The following is a 9,062-nucleotide window of genomic DNA, read 5'->3' on the forward strand; positions in this document are numbered from 1 at the left end:
GACCGTCAGTTTGTGGACACCAGAAGATGTGGCCCTGTGATGTCAGAGAATGGTGTGTTGTAGAGGTCATGAGTTGAAAATGGATTTTGGGATGTTTGACATTTCTATTTACTTTATGTTTTTTGTTACTTTGTTTCTTTCTTTCTGCATTGTGCAGCTCATTCTCACAACTATCGAACTAAAATGTTGGTTGCACTTTCTTTTACTGTACACTAACAGGGTGTAACAAGCTGTACTTTTAATTAAATTAGACAAAAACTAGAAATAATATGTCCTTTATTAGCCACTAAAGAAACATGGCTATAATATAATTAGAAACCATACACCAAATGATAGACTAATAAGACATGACAAGCCATCACGATGATCTTATTACACAGTAATAAATGCCTTATTAGACTTTATTACAGGGTAATTAGGGACACATTACAGCAGAACCGTACTGTAAACTAAAGTGGTGATCAAATCATATTATCTGTTTGCAGTATTACAATAAGTCTGTGCAGTCACATAAAATATTCCTCTACTTCTATAAGTATTGAGTTACCACCTGTTCATGGTTCATCTGTTCAAACCGATGCAATCCATCTAATAATGAGATGTGGGATATTGATGTATGATGACAGTATATGCCAACAGCTATCTCTTGAGAGGCAGGATCGGCTTCAAATACTCATTCTAGCCTTTGTTGTTTTTGTAAGCATTTAACATGTACTGCATACTTGAGCAAATCCTTTGTCTCGTTGTCTTAGGATGCCCTGGTCATGCTATTTTTATGTAGCTTGCATTGCCAGACTCTGCCTTCAGACGTTAGCAATAAACAATCTTAACATATTGTGGCATTGTGTGTTTCTCTTAAACACATATGGCATGTTGACTGTCTCCTTGCACTCACGGTTCTTGAAAATTCTTCCACCTCCTCGCCTAAAATTAACGTATCAAATTAATGTGTAATCTAACTCTTTAAACGCTTTTTTTTTTCAAATTTACACCTGAAAAGGAGAAAGTCCCAGCTGTGTCTCCTAAAGGGGAATTGTGCCGATTTTACAAGTCAGATTGTGTTTACAGGTCTTTGGGAGTGTCGCATATGTGAATAAAATTTGTATGAACCCTTTTGTGGTTCCAGGGTGAGGTATGTGAAGTGTGATGAATTGTCTCAAGATGTGTAACTTGAGGCAATGTTGGTTGAGGACTGTGAAATGTGTCAGCTTGCTCCAAGGCTTCGTTAATCAACTTTATAAACATACAGAGAAGAGATGAAAAATGAGGGAGAGACTGAAGGGAGTGAACAGAAAGAATTAAAGTTGCTGGTCAGTTCTGAGATCAGTCAGAGGCTGAGCTGAACCGACCCCTTCTCATCCAGCTCATCAACTGCTGAAGCCATCGTTGGAACCTCATACTGATGCAAAAAGTACCCTTTAGTGGCTGCATGAGACCATTCAGCTAGAAAACCTTTTAACCAAAATGTTAAATGGTTTGGGTTGGGTTAGACGCAAAAACTATATAGATGGGTTTAGATTGGGACCATTTTGGGGGTTATAATAAGTACGTCACTGAAGCAACTTGTTGGCATGTAAGGTTATGTACCTCACAACTTTTAATAATGTTTTGGTTTTACATGGGAGACCATCCCCAGTCTCCCGGGTGAAAGTCCTGTGTTTCCATCCACCCCGCCTCCTACACAGTGGACTTTCTCCTTTTTCATACCACATTGACAGCCCAGTGCATCTCAAGGCACTTGAAAGCCACATGTGTCTCTTTCAGCGGCACAAAGGTACCGTGTTTGTGTCTATGAGTCACAGACGGGTGGTGACAAATCGTCGGTATGTGACAAGTTGGAAGTGACACCAGACTGTTGGACTTGGGGAATCCCTAAACCACTTGGTATTTCACCCGGATGGGCCGGGATTTGCAGGAGGTGCAGCGCGCTTGGGCGAGCTCTTTGACCATCTCAGGCCGTGCTCTGAGTGCACGACAAAAAGTTGGATTGATGGGCAAAGTATGCATTAATTTAATTTCTAATAATATGGATGCATGAGATAAGTTTATTTGAAATTTGTGCGCCTTTTAAACCTGTTTGGGCAAGATACTACAGTGTTATCAGAATATAGACCCCACATCTTAGTATATTGCTGTTATTAGACATCATTTAGTCTATCGTCAATACATTTTAGAAGTATTTAGTTCAGGAGTGTAGTGGGGGGTAAACCCAAGTAAACTCAGTTTATCTATGTCTTTGACATGAGGCTGAGAGTTTACTTGTCTATTTTAAATGAACTGCACTAATCAGTGAGGGAAAGTGACTGCATTTACCACTATATCCCTGATTTAGTTATATTTGCCAGTATATTTTTTAATGAACAGTTTGAGAATTTATCTACAGTCAGGTAAAGGCAATTTGAAATCAGGGCCGTCTAATGTTATTCCCTGTTTCAGCCATCCCAGCAGTGAGCAGCCAAAATGTGTGTATCATCGTCTAGTTTAATCTTGGGATTAAGGCAAAGACTAGGTTAAAAAGCAACTTTCCGAGCTACATTTTTTCAAGTTTATCCAGAAAGTGATGAGATGACTCAAAGCGAGCTGACAAGAATGCAAGACTATACACAAGACTCTGTGTCACGCAGGATGTAAGGAACGCCCCTCCAGGCAAAATACCAAGTTTTTATGGAGTCCCACTGGGGTTGAAAGACTATGAAACTGCAAATAAAAAAAAAATCAGTGTGCGTGGAGTTGATGTATGTTGTAGAACAAGGGGTGAATTTTAGAAGCAGTGCAGTTGCATGCGAGGTCGATGGAGAGAGCAAGTTTAAAATGTTTCAAACTCAACCAAAAAAAAGTGACTATTAATCAACTTCATACACCGACAGAGATCAGAGGAAAAACTTCTTGACTGCTGGAATCAATAGGAAGAACTAAAGTTCCTGATGAGTTCAGAGATCAGTCAGAGCCGAACACACGTACAGACACACTCCCATTGTTCCATCACAAGTTTGTCTCTTAACCTCTGCTTCCTATCGCTGGCTGCAGTAAATGCAAGCAAAAAGTAGTGGTCCTGATTGATTCTCCCAGCCTATTACCCATTTGTCAAAGTTGCCATAAGGTGAAGATGCATTTCTCTTCCTTTTTAAACACACCTTGCAAAAGAAGTGGACACAGCAGACTTGAGTCTGTAGTCTCGCCCTGTCTTTCACATCAAGTATGTATGTACACGTGTAGGAGTTTTTGCTGTCAGAAAATTGTGCAGTCTAAATTCTCATTTCCAGACACAGACTCTGGAGCTAGACCTGCAGCAAACTGTTGCAGTAGCTGTGCAATTATAAGCAGCGAGAAAAAAGGTGAAATGTCGAGTGAATGGAAAAAAAAAAGGAGGACGGGCGTAGGCAGCAGAGACGTGCAGCTCCTGCAGCAAGAGGTGGAGGTGAGAAGGTTGGTTATAAAAGAAGAGAGGAGGATATCTGCACACTGAGAAATGCAACAAATATACTGTATCTATTAACACAATTATATATGTGAATGATATAAAGGTCACACTGAGCTTTGGCAGGCAGTCAGACTTGATTGGGAGGAATGCGGCATACACAGTAAATGTTGACAGGGCCTATAAGCCAATAACCACGATCAGTTCAAGGTCTTGTGGGTAAAGTCGCAAACCTCTGGGACATGCCACTTGATTAAATAAGGAAAAAGACACTCTTTGTCCTTCTGGGCTGTCACAGCATCTGATAAGCTCCACTAATCAAACACTTTAGATTACAGATGCTTGAGGTCGGGTCCATGGTCAGGGCGAAGGCCAGGGAAACATCCTAGTTCGTACAGCGTGTCGTCTAACCAAGGCAAAAGTGTTTACTGCAGGGCGATTGCCTCTTCACACCAAGCCAGTGGTTGCATTAGGTGCTTGTCGGAGTAGCGGCTGTGGAAAGTTTTAAAAATTCAGAAATGTGCGTACGTGTGTCAGGCTGTCCTCAGACACAATCAGGGGTTGCGATGAATATCCACAGGATTGTGCAGCAGTTTGGTTCATTTGTGCTCAGAACATAACTGCGGTGAAACAACGTTTTATTTTTCTAATGCACCGTCTTTCTCGCTACCAGTGGTCTCTCTCTTCATTCACAACCACATCTGCGCTCTCTCTCTCTCTCTCTCCAAAAACTTAAAGGAAGCTTCTTGGTGTCGCTATTTTGCAACATAATCTGCAAACCAGACCCAGATGTTGACGCACGGTACATGAAAAAAAACAAGCAAGGACACAGCTGGGACAGTATCATTGTTTAGTCCATGAACTGCCTGGATAGCTTGTGGTTTCAAAGATATTTCAGGCTGTGGAGCAGTCTAATTGCTGGCTTAGCTGACTGGCCCCCACAGTGTGACACTGGGTTCCATTTCTCCAAAAGTTGTTTCTCAGCTTTTCAACTGCGGGCTACTTTTTAAAAAATTTTTGGCATCCCCCGTGGCCCAAACCACTGTAGCCTAAATGCATTTCTGCCGCAAAGCCTGATTCTGTTTGAACAGCCCAGTCTCACTCCCACACTGATGAAATGTCACCACCCCTTAGTGACTCATACAGACATGGACGGTATCTGTTTGTGGCTGTAACCAATGCATTAGGCTTTTCAGTTGACTTGAATCTAAACCCATCTATGACGTTCACCCAGGAGACCGGGATTCGTGTCACGTGTCACGTGTTGCATGTTGTGAGTTGCCTCACTGTCATCACCTGACTTTCATAGTCATAGTAACCCCAAACATGGTCTTTTTCTTGACCTAAACATGTAGTTTTAGTGCCTAAATCTAACAGAACTGCAATCCTTTAGCAGTGTCAATTATGTGTTAAAAGACTGTTTCAATGCATTTAACACATTTTAAAAAACACCTTTCTGGCTGTGTCAGACACTGCAGCCAATGGATACCTTTAGCTGACATTTCATTGGTATGTGATGAGTCAGGATGAGAATGCAATGGTCTGAATGAGGCTTTAGTCGGGGTGGGGTGGGGGTTAGATGGTATTCAATGATTGGATAAGCCTTTGAGCATACCGATCCCATTGGCGCCTGCCAGTCCTCACAAAGAAGGCAGGATTTCCATGTCCCCTCAGAAGAAGTTCTGTCTGAGAAATTCACTTCAGGGCATGAAAAGTCCCATGCAGGGTTTCATCCCTTATTAATTTTTTTCTCCCCCCGATGTATATTTGACAGATGCTTTGTACCTTTGCTGTTTGTGCTCATCAGTACTGGTTGCATTTAATATTCAGTTACTAAAAAACAACTTACAGGAAGAATCATGACAAAAAACATTGTAGACTATAAAAATCCAGCATATTACCAGCTGTCAGATGTTAGCTCCAGCATGATGGCACCATATGCAGGGAAAAATGGCAGTGAGGTGCAAAATTCATGTGCATCATCATCTGTTCACAGTATCACTACATTATTAAAACGTGAACGGGGAAATTGCCATATGTGCCATCTTATGTGCACAGCAGTATGCACAGTACTGAATCTTTTTTTTTGCCCAAATGACAGAAAAAGAAAGTGTTTTGATAAGAACAACTTTTGTGGTAGTTCACAGAAAAAAAATGTGCAAGAACGAGAGAATGTATTAAAAAAGTTGGACATTTACTCTTTTGGTTTGGTTACTTTTATTGTAATTCATTTATTTGACTTTCTTGATAAGCAGCGGTGATTATTCTCTGTGGACCGCAGAATGCAAACTGGCATTTTGCTCTTGTACCTTTAATGTTTATAAATAGGCAGCAGGGGAGCACACAAAGTGGAATAAAGAGGTTTAAGTGCTGATAACACATCTCCAAGAGAAAAACGACCCCCCCCCTCACCTCCCGTACACAGGATTACAGTGGCTATTTAAGCTTTTTCCCTCATTTCCTTCTGTGATGTTACTATCATTTCCAATAAGGTAATGTTACAAGGGCAAATGCCCTTGGAATACACTGGTTGTAATGTGTTATAATTAAAATTTGGTTTAATTTACAAGGTGAATCGTAGGATAAGCTGCTGTAGCAAATGCTCTAATGCTGCCCATGTTTTGCATAGGATATAACCACAAGATGGCATTGTGAAGACAGATGAAATATGTGACAGTCCTACAGGGGGTAAGTACAACATAACTTTTTAATTAGGTGCCAGTCACTTTAGAGTAGGCTGACATCATTTAGGGTTATAGGCCTGTAGATCAAAATATCTTTATTTGATTATTAATGTCTCAAAGCAAACTTTGACTAAAATATCAATCTTTTAAAACTTGCCTGGAATATATTTAAAACAAAACTGTCACAGCATAAATTATTGCACCATGTCAGTGAGATTTCATATCAGTAGAAATATTCAGCTACTATTAGCATGCATGGAAGTTAGGAACCTCACGCTCAACCCGACTCATTAACACAAAACACCACAGGCTGTAGTGAGTCAGAGGATGAATCCACTCTGAGAGAACAACACACAGATACACACACACTGCCTAACTGTTGTGCAAAAGTTAAGTTTATTGGGATAAATGTTTTTAGGTTATGGCATCAACTAGAGTAAAAATATGGATATAGCAGCCATATATTTTTGAAGGAATGTATTCAAGACTGGATTTGGGATTAGGCCTACAGTTTGCTGTTATCTTTTTCCATTTCTGATGATATAAAATCCATATTTGAGCGAAGTTGTGACAGCATAGGTGCACCATAGTAGGGACAAGGAGGTGGTTTAAACAGGTTCTTTATGCATTTTGGCCTTTGGCCATTCATCAACACACAAACAGCGTTTCAGATCACTGAAAACTAAGCTTTTGGAAAACACCAGCCAAGATGACGATATTTAAAAACTGCAGACTTCAGTGTTGTCGTGTGGACAGAGTTTTTTTGGCGTGTTTCATGTCAGAGTGTGTGCTGTTATCTCCTTGAGGGGCAATTTTATGCAATGGAGGAACTGCCAGAAGAGTTTAAAATGTCCAGATCGCAAAAGACTACGTCTGCACGCGTGCGAGGACCAACCACCACCATCATCCAACATTTCTCTAAGACCGTCACCATCTTCCTGTATCCAGACTACATGAAAACACCCAGAACAGAACCTGTAGTGAAGGAACTTCTTGTAAACTTCTGCCCGACACAAGGAACGCGACTGTGCTTGGGAGCAATTCACAGCACATCACAATAAACAAAACCCTGAGTTAAACCCATCGACTGCAATAACAGAAAGGCCTCACTAGCTAAATTACTGTTCCTGTTGACATTTTGTGGCGCAGCTGGGTACAAAGGTATAAATTGGTACGGTAATAATACATTAAAGAGATAAGGGGATTCTACTGTGCAGTTTAAAGAACAGTCCAACCAAAAGACTACATGCATATATGGGCTATTAATAAGCATCATTTGTAAGCGTAAACTCAGAGTATGCGCTATGAATCTGTTCACTGATGGAGTGGATGCTCTTGTCTATATTTAGAAGGACTCAAAAGGACATTGAAAAAACAAGGATGGAAGAGGAAGACAAAAACACAATGCAGCTGAAAATGTTTTAATAAAAATAGCATTATCCAGGAGGACAAGGTGAAGAGCAGTCATGTTTCCCTGCCTCATCATTACAATCTGCTTCCTGTCCAGTGTGATAGACTAAGAAAACCTATTATTATGACTATTATTATTATGATTATTAATAGTAGTAACGTGACCTTGAATGAGTAGAAATAATATAACACACATGACACAAGATAGAACAGTTTTGCTTAGTTTTGAATATGAAAAGTCAAACTACCAGGTATTTAGGGAGCTGAAGCAGGCTTGCGTTGTTTTGTGAGAGTTCCCATGTCCTCGATTCTCTATAGTGGAGCTCGTGAGTGCAAAGTTAGCACAACCAACAGAGTCCCATTGGCCACGTTTATGGGTAATATGCCACTTTGAAATATAGCAGAATTTCCCTTTAACACCTTGTTAATGAAACAATAATTCTCCAAAGCACCCCAAGACACACATTAAAAGAAGTGAAATTAAATATTGAAAGCCTAACTTCTTGTTGCAAAAATGTTGTGACTGCAGCTGAAGGCACCTCCGCATTGGCATCACTCAGCTACGGCCATTAGATTAATGCTGATTTGAAGAAAAATAGTAAAAAGAAGACCCAGTTCCCAGCTTTTTTTGCTTAATCAGGCTTGCTCAGACTCCGAGTCATGTGCTAAAGGCTGAAGCACTGTTATGTCACATTACTTGAGACCCATCAACACATCAGTCTGAGCATCAGCAGCACAAAGTGCCTGCCAAGCAGCCATTCTCTGAGCTCGAAATTATGAATTAATTGTTATAACTTCCCCCTGAGGAGCAAATCAACCCATAATCATGTGCAGCCAGTTGTTGCAACGTGAGATGGTGCCCCCTGCTTTAGTAATTTTCTGGTAATTGTTTCCTGTAATTGTGTTTTTTCGTCAGAGAAAATGGCGATGACACAATGAGCTCTTCACCTCAACATGAATGGAAGCTCCCTGAAAGCTGCAGATGGATGGCGAGTGTGAGTGCCACGTGCAGCTGCAGAAGCAACGTGTTGCACATAAACGTGCCAACACCGAGAGGATTTCTATCTCTGAAGATGATGGAGTAAAACTGTGACAACCATTTCACTCTGTGATAAAAGTCTACCTCTGCCTTCTTCTGTCAGTGGTTCCCTCATGCATCGCACTGGTACACCGCCGACATTTTGTTCCTGCCATTTTGTCTGTCTTCCCCCTATTTCCTATGCCGTCTTCCCGCATGGAAATATTGTGACAAATGTCTGGGTCATTTTGCCAGGTGTTAATTGCATCATGTTGGCATGAATGCACCCAAGTTGTGATTTAAAAAACCCAAATGTGCTCCCTGTGAGCCCAGTTTGAAAGCACTAACCATCAGAAACAGTTAAAGTTCTACCATTTCTACCGTCCTCACGTCGTGACCTAGTTGTGAAGAGGAAAGTGCAGGTCTCATGTGTAGAGCCCAGGTATTATTCCACACTGGAGATTTGAAGCTGCCGCAGGTTCTCAGTTAGAGACAATCCGAATGTTGTTCCTGTCTTACGAGTGACATGAAA

Source organism: Lutjanus erythropterus, chromosome 20 (genome assembly GCF_056507025.1).
Source record: "Lutjanus erythropterus isolate fLutEry1 chromosome 20, fLutEry1.hap2, whole genome shotgun sequence".
NCBI lineage: Eukaryota > Metazoa > Chordata > Actinopteri > Lutjaniformes > Lutjanidae > Lutjanus > Lutjanus erythropterus.